The sequence below is a fragment of the Chrysochloris asiatica genome, unplaced genomic scaffold (assembly GCF_000296735.1).
Source record: "Chrysochloris asiatica unplaced genomic scaffold, ChrAsi1.0 scaffold00036, whole genome shotgun sequence".
Taxonomy (NCBI): Eukaryota; Metazoa; Chordata; class Mammalia; order Afrosoricida; family Chrysochloridae; genus Chrysochloris; species Chrysochloris asiatica.
In genome coordinates this window covers 13224269-13235859 of record NW_006408554.1, presented here as the reverse complement: position 1 = coordinate 13235859, position 11591 = coordinate 13224269, and the positions used below count along the sequence as shown (strand labels likewise).

The 11591-nt window shown below is 40.7% G+C and overlaps 1 protein-coding gene and 1 pseudogene across 4 annotated transcripts in view; one reads left to right on the top strand and one right to left on the bottom strand.

Moving 5' to 3' along the window:
- Nucleotides 1-11591, top strand: part of TRIM55 (tripartite motif containing 55) — a 122351-nt gene that overhangs the window by 63402 nt on the left and 47358 nt on the right. The gene's annotated exons all lie outside the window — the stretch shown is intronic.
- On the bottom strand, nt 4407-5163 carry LOC102819346 (annotated as a pseudogene).

Genomic DNA, 11591 nt, shown 5'->3' with positions numbered 1-11591 from the left:
GGGGGGGGGGCGGCGGGTGATAAGCAAGAAAGGTGAAGGGAATTGAAGAACAAGGCAGATGGGAGAACAGTTCGGCAGGTTTGCATGGGCTGCATGGGACAGAGGCAAATAATGATGTGTGCACAAACTTGGGCTCTGGGATACAGGGATTGAGGCATGGTTTGAATGGGTAAAAGAGGGGAAATAATGTTAAGATGGTTGCCTATCTTTTGAATTTTGGTTTCCCTTCCCTACCATTGTAAAATAGACACTTGAGGAGAAGAGAATTGAATAGTCAGAAATATCACCATAGAAAGCTTGTAAGTCCGTCTTCAGCCTTTAACTGATTGGAATACCTAAAATGAGGCTAGAACTTGCCTAGTGAAGGAGGTTTCCTGTGGAGCCTTTGCATTGCATAAGACCATAGGTGAAATCCTGAACCCCATCTAGAATCTTCTGAAGTGGGAAATTTCCACTTGAAAGGACAAGCAGACCAGCATGGGATGACTGGAAGAACAGAAGATGCTTCTTGAAAGAATGACTGGCAGAAAAAAATCAAAAACAATAATGACTGTCCAATAGACTACTGAAGGAATGGGAAAGTTGTTTCCCCAGGAGACTCAGGGCAAACCCACTTCCAAGACTGAGACTCAAGGAGAGAATACACAAGCAGGCATATGGTCTGGCTGGTGACCATGTTGGTCACCAATAAGCAGGCAATGGGCAAAAAACAGCAATGAAATTGTGAGCTAAGTCCAGCCATGTTCAATAGACTCCTATGAACCCTGGTTGAGACCTGGTTGGCCAGCAGTATGGCAAGACCTGGGGACTCCTGGGCCTAGAGACAGTGGCATGGTCACAGAGGACTAAAGCAGAGAGTGAAGCATCCAGCTGATATGATGTGTGGGGAGATGCATAAGAACACCCATACTTACAGATGAGACCCACTTGACCTGTCTTCAATGGCTGGATTACCAGAACTCGACTAGAAGAAGAAAGAAGAGGGGAAAAGAGTAATCTGCTACAATTTGATGAACTTGACCTACACCTATGGATGCAGTAGCTCAAAAGAGGGAGCAAATCTTTATAGCGAGGATCATTCCCACCCCCTCGGCACACAGGTATACAGGGATGGGCAACCTAGACATTGACTACCCAAAATGGGGGGGGGAGGGGTTACAAAGGCAAGAAGTAGCTGGCTTACAAACTTTCAATAGGGAGCCTAGTTCCACAAGGTACGGGGGGAAGGTAGAATCTCTATTGAGTGATTTCCAATTTGTCTGGAAGGGGCAGATAAAAGGAGATGGGGATAAGACTCTTGTGGTACAATAGTGAATAATTGCTGTCAGGACTGACTGTGAGGGTTGGAAATGAAAAGGTAGACATTTTGTAGCAAGGGAGTGATTAATTCTCCAGTTTAGGACAAGAGGTCTCTACCATCAATGTAGAAGAGCCGAGAGAGGGACCCTACCCAGAGAAGCAGTGATGCCTGAGATGGAGGCAGAGATGATGACCTGGAGAGATGGAGCAGAGAGGGAGAGTGGCTGTGTGCTGATGACCAGGGGGCAGGCTTGTAAGTGTATACTCTTTGGTTGGTTGATGATGAATGGAGGGGGTTGTAACCATGGCAATGAAATGATATACGATAGGATGGATGTAAAACTAATGTTCTCCCATGTAAAGTATCACATAATTCACAATAAAACATTTAAAAAAAAACTTACTGATGAAGATCAAAGACTACAGCCTTCAGTATGGATTGCACCTCAATGTAAAGAAAACAAAAATCCTCACAACTGAACCAGTAAATACCATCATGATAAATGAAGAAAAGATTGAAGTTGTCAAATACTACCTTTTGCTTGAATCCACTATCAACAGTCAAGGAAACAACAGGTTAGTCAGCTGAACATGACCTCTTTAAAGTGCTCAAGAACAAAGATATCAGTTTGAGAACTAAGGTTGACCTGGAGTCCTGGTGTGGCACTGTGGGTTAATGCACCAGACTGCAAAGCTGTTTGAACTGCAAGGTCGGCAGTTGAAGCTCACCAGCTGCTCCTCAGAAACCCTATACAGGGTCGCTATGGGTTGGAACTGACTCAATGGCACTTCACAACAACAACAACAAGCCTTCCTATGCAGTGATATTTTCAGTGGTCTCATATGCATGTGAAATTTGGACAATGAATAAGGAAGACTGTGAAATAATTGATACATTTGAGTTATGTATGGTATTGGAGAAGAATATGAAAAGTACCATAAACTGCCAGATGAACAAACAAATCTGTGGTGGGCGAAGTACAGCCAGAATGCTTTTTAGAAGCAGAAATGGCAAGACTTTATCTCTCATACTTTGTACATATTATCAGGAGGGAACAGTTCCTGATAATGCTTGATAAAGTGGAAGGTCAATGAAAAACAGGAAGACCCCCAACAAAATGGATTGACACCGTGACAGCAGCAGTGAGCTCAAGCATAGAAAAATTGTGTGGATTGCACAGGACTGAGCAATGTTTTGTTCTGTTGTGGGTAGAATAGCTATGAGTCAGAACTTACTTGAGGGCACCTAGCAAAAACAACAAAAACAAATTGTTTGTGAGATTTTATTGTTGAGTTTTTTCCCTGAAAATATCATATATTTGGTCCTTATAATTGCCTGTATTTATTGAAGATATCTCTTTCTCTCACTCTTTTATTTATTCATTTTCCCCAAACTTATTCATGTAATGCCCTTGATTTTTTATTTGGAGTACTCACCTGGATAATACTTGCAAAGCTGGTCTAGCAGTGACAAATTACAAGAGCTTCTGTCTTTTGGGGAGTATCTTTTATTTCCCATCTCATTTTTGAATGACAATTTTGCTGGGTAAATAATTATTGGTTGGCAATTGTTTTCATTCAATATTTTATGTGTGTTATTTCATTGTCTACTGACCTCTATGAAAGGCCCTTTAATAAATTGCATGGTTTTTTTTGACGTTTTCAGAATGCTCTCCTTGTCTTTGCTTTTTAATCATTTTATTAGCATCTGTCACAGAGCTCTTTTTTTCTTCTTCTTCTTCTTTGTGTTGTTGTTTTTTCTATGGGGGTTCATATCGCTTCCTATATTTTGTATATTTTCAGGCTTGATTTTCTGTTCAGGTCTGGGAAATTCTCTTTGATTTTCTCTTGGAAAATTTTTTCTATGCCTTTCTTGTCGTCAAGGTACTCTGGGATCCCAATAATTCTAATATTAGATTTCATAGTAGAATCCAGCATTTCCATGTGGGTTCGTTTGCTTTTGGTTGTTCTTTTCTTTTTCTTGAGACTTATTAAGCTCAGTTTCTTTGTCTTCTAGTTTATTTATTCCATCTTCTGGCTGTTTGACTCTAATATTAAATGTTTCTCTTGATTTTTCCAGTTCAGTTATTTTATTCATCAGTTACAGTAGTTTTCTTTGTTGTTGTTTATTTAAATTGCACTATTTATTAATACATATATCACAAATGTCCTCATATCAATACATTCTTTTTGATATGCTAGACAAATTAAATTTTTAGGTTCTTTAAAAAATATTTTGACTTTTGTTTCCCACTCATACTCATATTTAACTTTATTTGACAAGGCCTTCCATGTTTGTAATCTCAGTGCAGGAAAATATGGAAATAAAAGAACCCATTAGTAATTAATTGGGGGAAAGCTAAGCTAATATTATTGCTTTCACAAGAAGCAACAACACAGCTCTTTAATAGGATTATACAGGTTTCAGATGAACATCTAAGAGGCACTAAACTGTTTATATCTACCCAGGCATGTAACAATAATGAGTAAGGAGACCACCTAAAGCTCAACAGCAATATCCTTCATGCATGACACCCACTTTTGTCTCCCCATGGGCAACAAATAGTACATTTCTTTACATAGCCTGGGCAGTTCCAAGAAGGTAGGAGAGAACCTTAGTAAAGGGAAAAAAACAAACCAAACAAGATTAAGTCAAAAGCACAGATATTTATCCTCTTCTTATCTACATAATGGTATGAAGGACAAACAGGGATCTCCCACACTACATGCAGGGCCCAGTGAGGCCAGAAATGGCATAATAACCAGTTGCCTATGATGAGTTTCAGATGGTTAAAGAAGAGATTGAGGAGGTGGCATGCACAGAGCCTTGGGGTTTGAGGGTAAGAACTCTAAGGACTAGCTGCAGAGGAACCTGGCTATACTCTGGCACAACAGGGCTTCACAGATTGGAACACTACACATGATTGAGGTGTAGCAGAGATTGTGTGGGAGTGTTGGTTACATACTGAGGGTAAGGTGGGAGTTGGAGTAGGAAAGTACAGGTACAGGGGTATTATGTACTGTGCTCTAAAATTCTTTGGAAGTCTTTGAAAGGTTACTGCAGTTCCTTTATAAACAGGTCTCTAATTCCGTTGTTCTTGAAAGACTTACACCATCTCATACTGATTGGCCACGATAAGCCATGCCAGACAGCAGGCCAGCAGCATGCCAATCAACTGGGAGAATGCAATTCCAAAATCCACTCCAGCAATGATTCCCATGTTAGTCTGCATAAAACTGGTCCCCAGATCACCATTCTGGTTAACTTTGGTGGCAGCCACAGTCAGATTGTGTAGGTCCTGAAGAGGATTGCTGTCAATTTTGTTCATGTGGCAAATGGGCCAGGGGTGGGGGGATGCCATGTTCTAGGAAGTAGGGGCTGGTGCTCCAATTGGTGTAGTTCTGAGCTCAGGATCCACAGCTTGACTTCACTTGTCAACTCCATTGTAATTCTACATGACATCTGTGTAAGTCCTCAGGAAGGTGTACTTGATCTCATGACAAAACACAAACCCTGAAATGCCAGTCACAAGTTCATTCAGGAACACCAGGGAAAAACACATGGCATACAGCTTCAGCATCCATGGGCTGCCGCAACAAGTAACAAAGCATTCAAACAGGGCTGTATTTACTGAACATATCTCTTTCTCTCATTCTTTTATTTAAAGAGTGGTGAGCGTGGTGCCTGCTCTGATGAGCACATAGGGAGCATTGGTGGGGCTTTGGGCAATGAGAGAGGTATAGGTGCCCAGAGTAAGCTTGCCCTAGACTCCAACAGCCAACAGATCACTCCAGTAATCCAGAAGATGAAGGAGTAGACAATGATGAGGGTTTTGAGACAGGTATCACAGGTTTGGTCTCCATTTCCTACTATAGCATGTACTACAGAGTGTGGTTGGCAGCGGGGACTGCCCTCTTTGTTTTTGTTTGTTTGTTTTGATGTTTTCAGTTTCATTCCTGAGCACTGCATTTTGTTTCTTTATCTCCAGTGGTTTGTTTTCTTTGTGTCTTTTGCCTTCTTTTAACATTTTTAGCACTATATTGTTGTTGTTAGGTTCCATTGAATCGGTACCGACTCATAGAGACCCTGTGCACCACAGAATGAAACACTGCCCGGTCCTGGGCCAACCTCACAATTGTTGCCACACTTGAGCCCATTGATGCTGCCACTTTGCTAGTCCATCTCACTGGGGGTCTTCCTCTTTTTCTCTGACCCTCCACCTTACCAAACATGATATCCTTCTTTGGACAATATGTCCGAAGTATGAGAAATGAAGTTTGGCCATCCTGGCTACCATGGAGCACTCAGGCTATACTTCTTCCAACACAGATCTGTTTGTTCTTCTGGCAGCCCATGGCATTTTCAGTATTCTTATCCAACACCATAACTCAAAAGCACCAATTCTTCTACAGTCTTCCTTATTCACTGTCCAGCTTTCGCATTCATGTGAGGTTATTGAAAATACCGTGACTTGGGTCAGGCACACGTTAGTCTTCAAGCTTACATCTTTGCTCTTCATTAGCACATATTATGAACAATTTCAATTCATTTTCTTAAACTGGTCTCCTTAAAGAGATATTTCCTCTTACTCATGCTTGGCTTTTGATTGGTCCTTCTTCTCTTGTGCTTTTGTGGAGTTTACTATATTTTGTTGAAGGTGGGTTATTTTGTTATTATTTTTACTTTAAGTTTTATATTCTGGTTTTCGTAAGAAATATTTCTGATTGAATGCCCTCTGGCACACTAGCCAAGAGCTTGACTGCCAACTGAAAGACCCTACAAGCTGTTTCATGGGGGCAAAGTTGTGACAGCCCACCTCCATAAAGACTCACAGCCTAGAAACCACAAGAGTCAGAACCTACTCAGTGGTATGGACATGATGTCTTCTCCAGATAACCACTAGAGAACAGTCTTAGCCTTAGGTTGTTTCTGCCTACCCCCCTTCCCCCCCAGTGCTGATTCAGGGGTTCAGGATGCTTGGATTCTAGAATTCAATACTTACAACTGTTGAGAATGGTGTAGCTCATCACAGATGCTGATGTAAGTGTTAGAGTTGAACTTTCCCTCATAGGTGGGGGACTCCCTATATTGCTCACCCATCTAAAGTATTCCATTTACCCTATGCCCTTGTAGTTCCTCCTAGTCCTAGTGGCTATCCATCTCAGAACTCAAGTAAGATTCAACAGCACTCCCTTTCACAGTGCCATGATTGCCATTCATGCCCCTCCACTTGAATTCTTGTGGCCAATCTGCATCACCTTAAAAAGTCAGGCTAGAGTTTCCTCAGATTAACTCCCTTTTTGTGGTCCCTATTTGGGGTGTTGCCCAGCCCTATCCTAAAATGGCTGTGATTAACAAGTGCATCAGATGTTAGCAGGTATGTTCTCCCAGCTCCTGTACTTTCCCATCTCTTGTCTTCTGTTTCTGGACTCACCCCAACTCTCCAACACCTTAGTTGTTGTCTGGAGTTCTGAGATCTCAGTCTGTGCCTGTTTTTATTCATTGTTTAGTGGGTTAATTGCTGAGAGAGGGTATGGGAACATGCACTCACTTTGCCATCCTGTTCTGCCTCCCACCCCATGCTTATTCTGATGATGGTAAGGACAGTTATGAACACTGCAACACATGGGAAACCAGTTGACTTCAAGTCAACTCCAACTCATGGTGACTTCAAGTGTGTCAGAGTAGATTTGTGCTCCATAGATTTATCAGTGACTGATCATCAGGCCTTTCTTCTGAGGTACCTCTGGATGACTTGAACCTCCAACTTTCCAGCTAGTATCTAAGTAAGTTCACATCATCCAGGAACATACATTTGAAGCATCTTTTAGGCAGTGTCAGAATAAAACTCTCAGGTTTCTGTTCAATTATGATGATAGGGCTGAGCATCTGTCATCAGAAGGGAAAATGAAAATGAAAATGAATGAAATAAATAATTAGCTCTATTCCTTATCTAGGAGTTCTGGTGTGGCACTGTAGGATAAGCAGTAGACCTCAAAGTTGGTTTGAACTGCAAAGTCAGCAGTTCAAACTCACCAACTGCTCCTTGGAAATCATATGCAGGGCTGTTATGAGTTGGAATCAACTTGACAGCACTAAACAACAACAATTGCTTATCTAAAGAACCCTGGTAGCGTAATGGGTTATGTATTGTAAGATCAGCAGTTTGAATCCACCAGCTGCTTTGTGGGAGAAAGATGAGGCTTTCTGCTTCATAAAAATTTATAGTCTAGGAAACCCTGTACAGGACCACTGTAAGTCAGAACCAATTTGATGGCACACTACAACTACCACCACCATTTCTGATCTAAGAAGCTTTGTACTCGTTCAAAATATTGATGAGCAAGGAAGACTTGGCCTCTTCTGAATTGCATGCTTCCTACCCACAGCAGAAAGGAACAAATTAAACAGCTGCCCAGTTTGCTAGGATGCTGTGGTTTTCACTGAACTGTGGGGTTCAAGTTATGTAACCACTAAGGGGTCTTAGTTACCTACCACTGACCACCAATACTCGGAAACAGGGTTCAAAACAAAGAGCAAAGTGTTTATTGAGTATCAATATACAGGAGGGCAGAGCAGTGGGGCTCTCCCAGGTCTGCCACCCTGCCTGGAGAGAAGTCTGTGGTTTATAAGGGAAAAGAAAACCAGCAGCACTGAACTTGTGTTCAGGCATCACTGTTGTTGTTGTTGATGTTAAGTGCCATGGAGTCTTTTCTGACCCATGGCGACCCTAGGCATCACTGCATCATCTTTTTATTCCAGCAGTTAGGGTAGGCATACCAGGCATAGTAACCATTTCAACCATTCCTGTTTGCTGATTTCCCCTTTGTTCCCAGGAGGGGAGTTGCCCCTCTCCTTTGGGCCACAGATTTTGCTTTAGAGATAAAAAAGGAATGATTAATTATGGAGTGTAGTTAGGGAGGGAGTTAAAGTTTAATTATAGCTACTGCTCTAAGATGGCTATTCAGGTTCCATTTTATTTTAGGCTAAACTAAACCTTCTCAGTGCCCGTTTCAGTTTCAGTTAGGACTGGACCTCTGAGGATTTGTTCAAGGAGATTAATTAAACAGCAAAATCCCTACTGCCAAGAACCCCAGGAGTAGGCATTAGAAAGCCCACACAAATGTGCCATAATCATCCGTTTACCATGAAGTGAGGAGCAACATGGGATGGAGAAAAAGAGTATGGGTCGGGGAGACCGTGGTCCTTCAGAGGAGCTGTTTATTGTGTGCTGCATGGAAATTTCCACTTCCAGCTGTCTATGGAGCAGGGCTAGATTATACCTGGTGTGCCTGAGGAATGTGTCTGCCCAGAGTGATGATGTTTTTCTAATAATTCTTTCATTTTCTGGCCCATAGGGGCTGACCGCAGCCTGGCAGAGACCTCGGTTCCTATGCTGGCCTGTACTCAAGGGACCCCAAGTGTCTGGAACTGGGGATTTACAAATAAAAGTTGGACCTGATTTCCTCAGGAGGAACTTCCTGATTTAATGTACTTCTTTCTTCTGTATTATTCGTCTACTGTCAGGTTTTTTTGTTTTTTAATTTCTGAGAACAGAAAACTAAATTGATGCTATGAAGAGAACTGTGAGCTCTTGTATTTCAAATGAAACTGAGGGGGTACTTTTCAATATAGACTTGTAGCTCCCAGCAAGTGTACCTTGATTAATGTCAGAGGAATGTGGTATAGATATGAATGGGCTATGTAGAACCACAGTTGCTCATAGACAAGTGGTGGGCTAAGTGCTTATCTTTAGCTCTATTTTGGTCACAGAACCATGTTCCTTACATGGTAAGAATAGTGGCCACAATTTCTTAGATCTTCCCTGTCTAGACTATACTTGCTGCCTCACAAACTGGGACTGACATTCCAGGGAAAGGGCTGTAATATGTGTCTTAGTACTGCAGATGACCACTCTGAAACTTGATGGGAATGGAAAGAAGCTTTTTATATAAAGCCTGAAGAGTTTATGTAAAAGTCTTCAGGTTTTATATAAACCTGACTCATGGCAACCCTATGTGTATCAGAGTAGAACTGTGCTCTAGAGCTTTTTAGTGAGTGGGCTTCTGGAAGAAGGTCACCGTCACCAGGCCGTTCTTCTGAGATACTTCTGTGCGGAATTGAACTTCCAGCCTCTCTGTTAGTAGCCAAGCAGGTTAATCATTTACACCACCCAGGGTCTCCTAGAAGGACCTTCGCAACCACCTAATCTGATCTCTTTTTGTAGAATTTTTTTGTTTTGTTTTGTTTTTAAATGTAGTGAGGTTAAATAACTTCCCTAAGATTGTGGAGCTATATAACTTATACTGTCTTCTTTGGGCGCTGAATGAAGTAGAGATATAAAGCATCCTCTTAAATATCTATTTCTTTGGGCCATAAAAAAAAAAAAAAAGAAACTGTTGAGAGCAGAAATAAATATTTCTAGATTCAAGTAATATTTCATTCAATCTTTCAAACTGTATTTCTTGTATGTACATTATATGCCATATTCTGTCCACATAAAGCTGGGAAATAATAGTGAAATAAGGAGAAAGGGTCCTGCTCTTAGGACTTTCTTATTTTAGTAGAGGAATCAGACAGTCTAAAAACCGAAGAGCAGGTTCATCTCAGAGCATACTAAATTCCTGGCAGAAAAGAGAGCTAGTGCAAATCTAGTGATTAAAAACCTTGGAATGATGGCATTTTTTTTTTTTTTCAAAGATAGCTACTTTTTTTAGTAGAAAGTCATCTACTATTAATATTTTTACTATTGAAGGCTTCCCTTTGCAGTAACATATATTGTCTTTGTTGTTGTTGCTAAGTGTTGTCAAATCCTTTCTGAATCAAGTGACTCTGTATGGGGTTTCCAAAGCTGTAAATGTTTAAGGGAGCAGAAAGTCAGAAAGCAACTGCAGGGCTCAAACCACCAATCTTGTGGTTAGCAGTCCAGTGCTTATCCTATAGAGCCATAGTGTTCATTCCATGTTTTATCTTTATTCTCACTAAAATATAAAGGTGACTAAGATTGGACTTTGTCAATTTTATCCCTTGCATGAAGGCTTTTTGAATTTATAAAGTTAAACAAGATGTTTTTAAATAAGTATTAAAGGTTACCTATTCACTTTTAAGGAAACAGCCAACTGATTACTTGATTTTTCTTTTTTCATTTATATTTGTTGACATTGCATAGAAACAGGTATTCTTCATTGTGTGCACTATGTTTTTGTTGTTAAGTACCATCAAGTCTGTTCTGACTCATAGTAATCCTGTGTAGAGTTTCCAAAAAGATTCTGGTGGGATTGAACTTGCGGTTAGCAGTCGAGTGCTTATCTTACAACATCACACCAGGACTCCATGGGCATTATAGCCTTCCCTTTATAAAATCACCCCTGTTGCAAATTTTTCATCTAACCTATTGATTTTTATCAGGTTTTCCCTAGATATAGGAAGTATTTTGTTTTGATTAATTTATTGTAGACCAAATTAGATTGGTTCTTCCAAGATGCCAATAAACATAGCTGTCCTGGCAGATCCAGGAGGAAGGTCATACTGCAACTGGAGGCTTTACATCAGAATATCCATGGAGACCAACTCTGGTGCATTTATAATGGAGGTTGCTCATTGCTAAAAATACACACATACACACAGACCTCAAAGAGGAGAAAATAGAGACTGTTTGAAAAAATAGATTTGGAAAGTTCCCAAAATATAAATCTTGATTCAGTTAAGTTACTACCCAGAGAAGATGTGTTTGTGTATTTATATATGTAGATGTGAAACTGGGCTTAAAGATGTTGTTCAATGGTATTGAATTGGCACCTTAAATACTGCCCAATCCTGCGGTTTGTTGTTCTGTTTGAGCCCAGAGTTGCAGCCACTTTGCCAGCTCAACTCCTTGAGGATCTCTTTTCCTGACCATATACTTTACCAAGCATTATGTCCTTTTCCAAGGACTGATTCCTTCTGATAACATGTTTGAAGTATGTGAGACAAAGTCTTTCCATCCATGCTTCTAAGGGGCATTCTGGCTGTACTTCTTCTAAGATAGATTTGTTTATTCTTCTGGCCGTCCATGGCACTTTCAATATTCTTCACCAACACCCTATGTCAAATGCATAAATTCTTCTCTGGTCTTCCTTATTCATTGTCCAACTTTCACATACATGTAAGGTGTTTGAAAATATCATGGCTTAGGTCAAGTGCACCTTAGTCCTCAAAGTCACAGCTTAGCTCTTTAACACTTTAAAGGGGTCTTTTGCAGCAGACTTGCCCAGTGTAATGTATCATTTGATTTCTTGACTGCTGCTTCCAT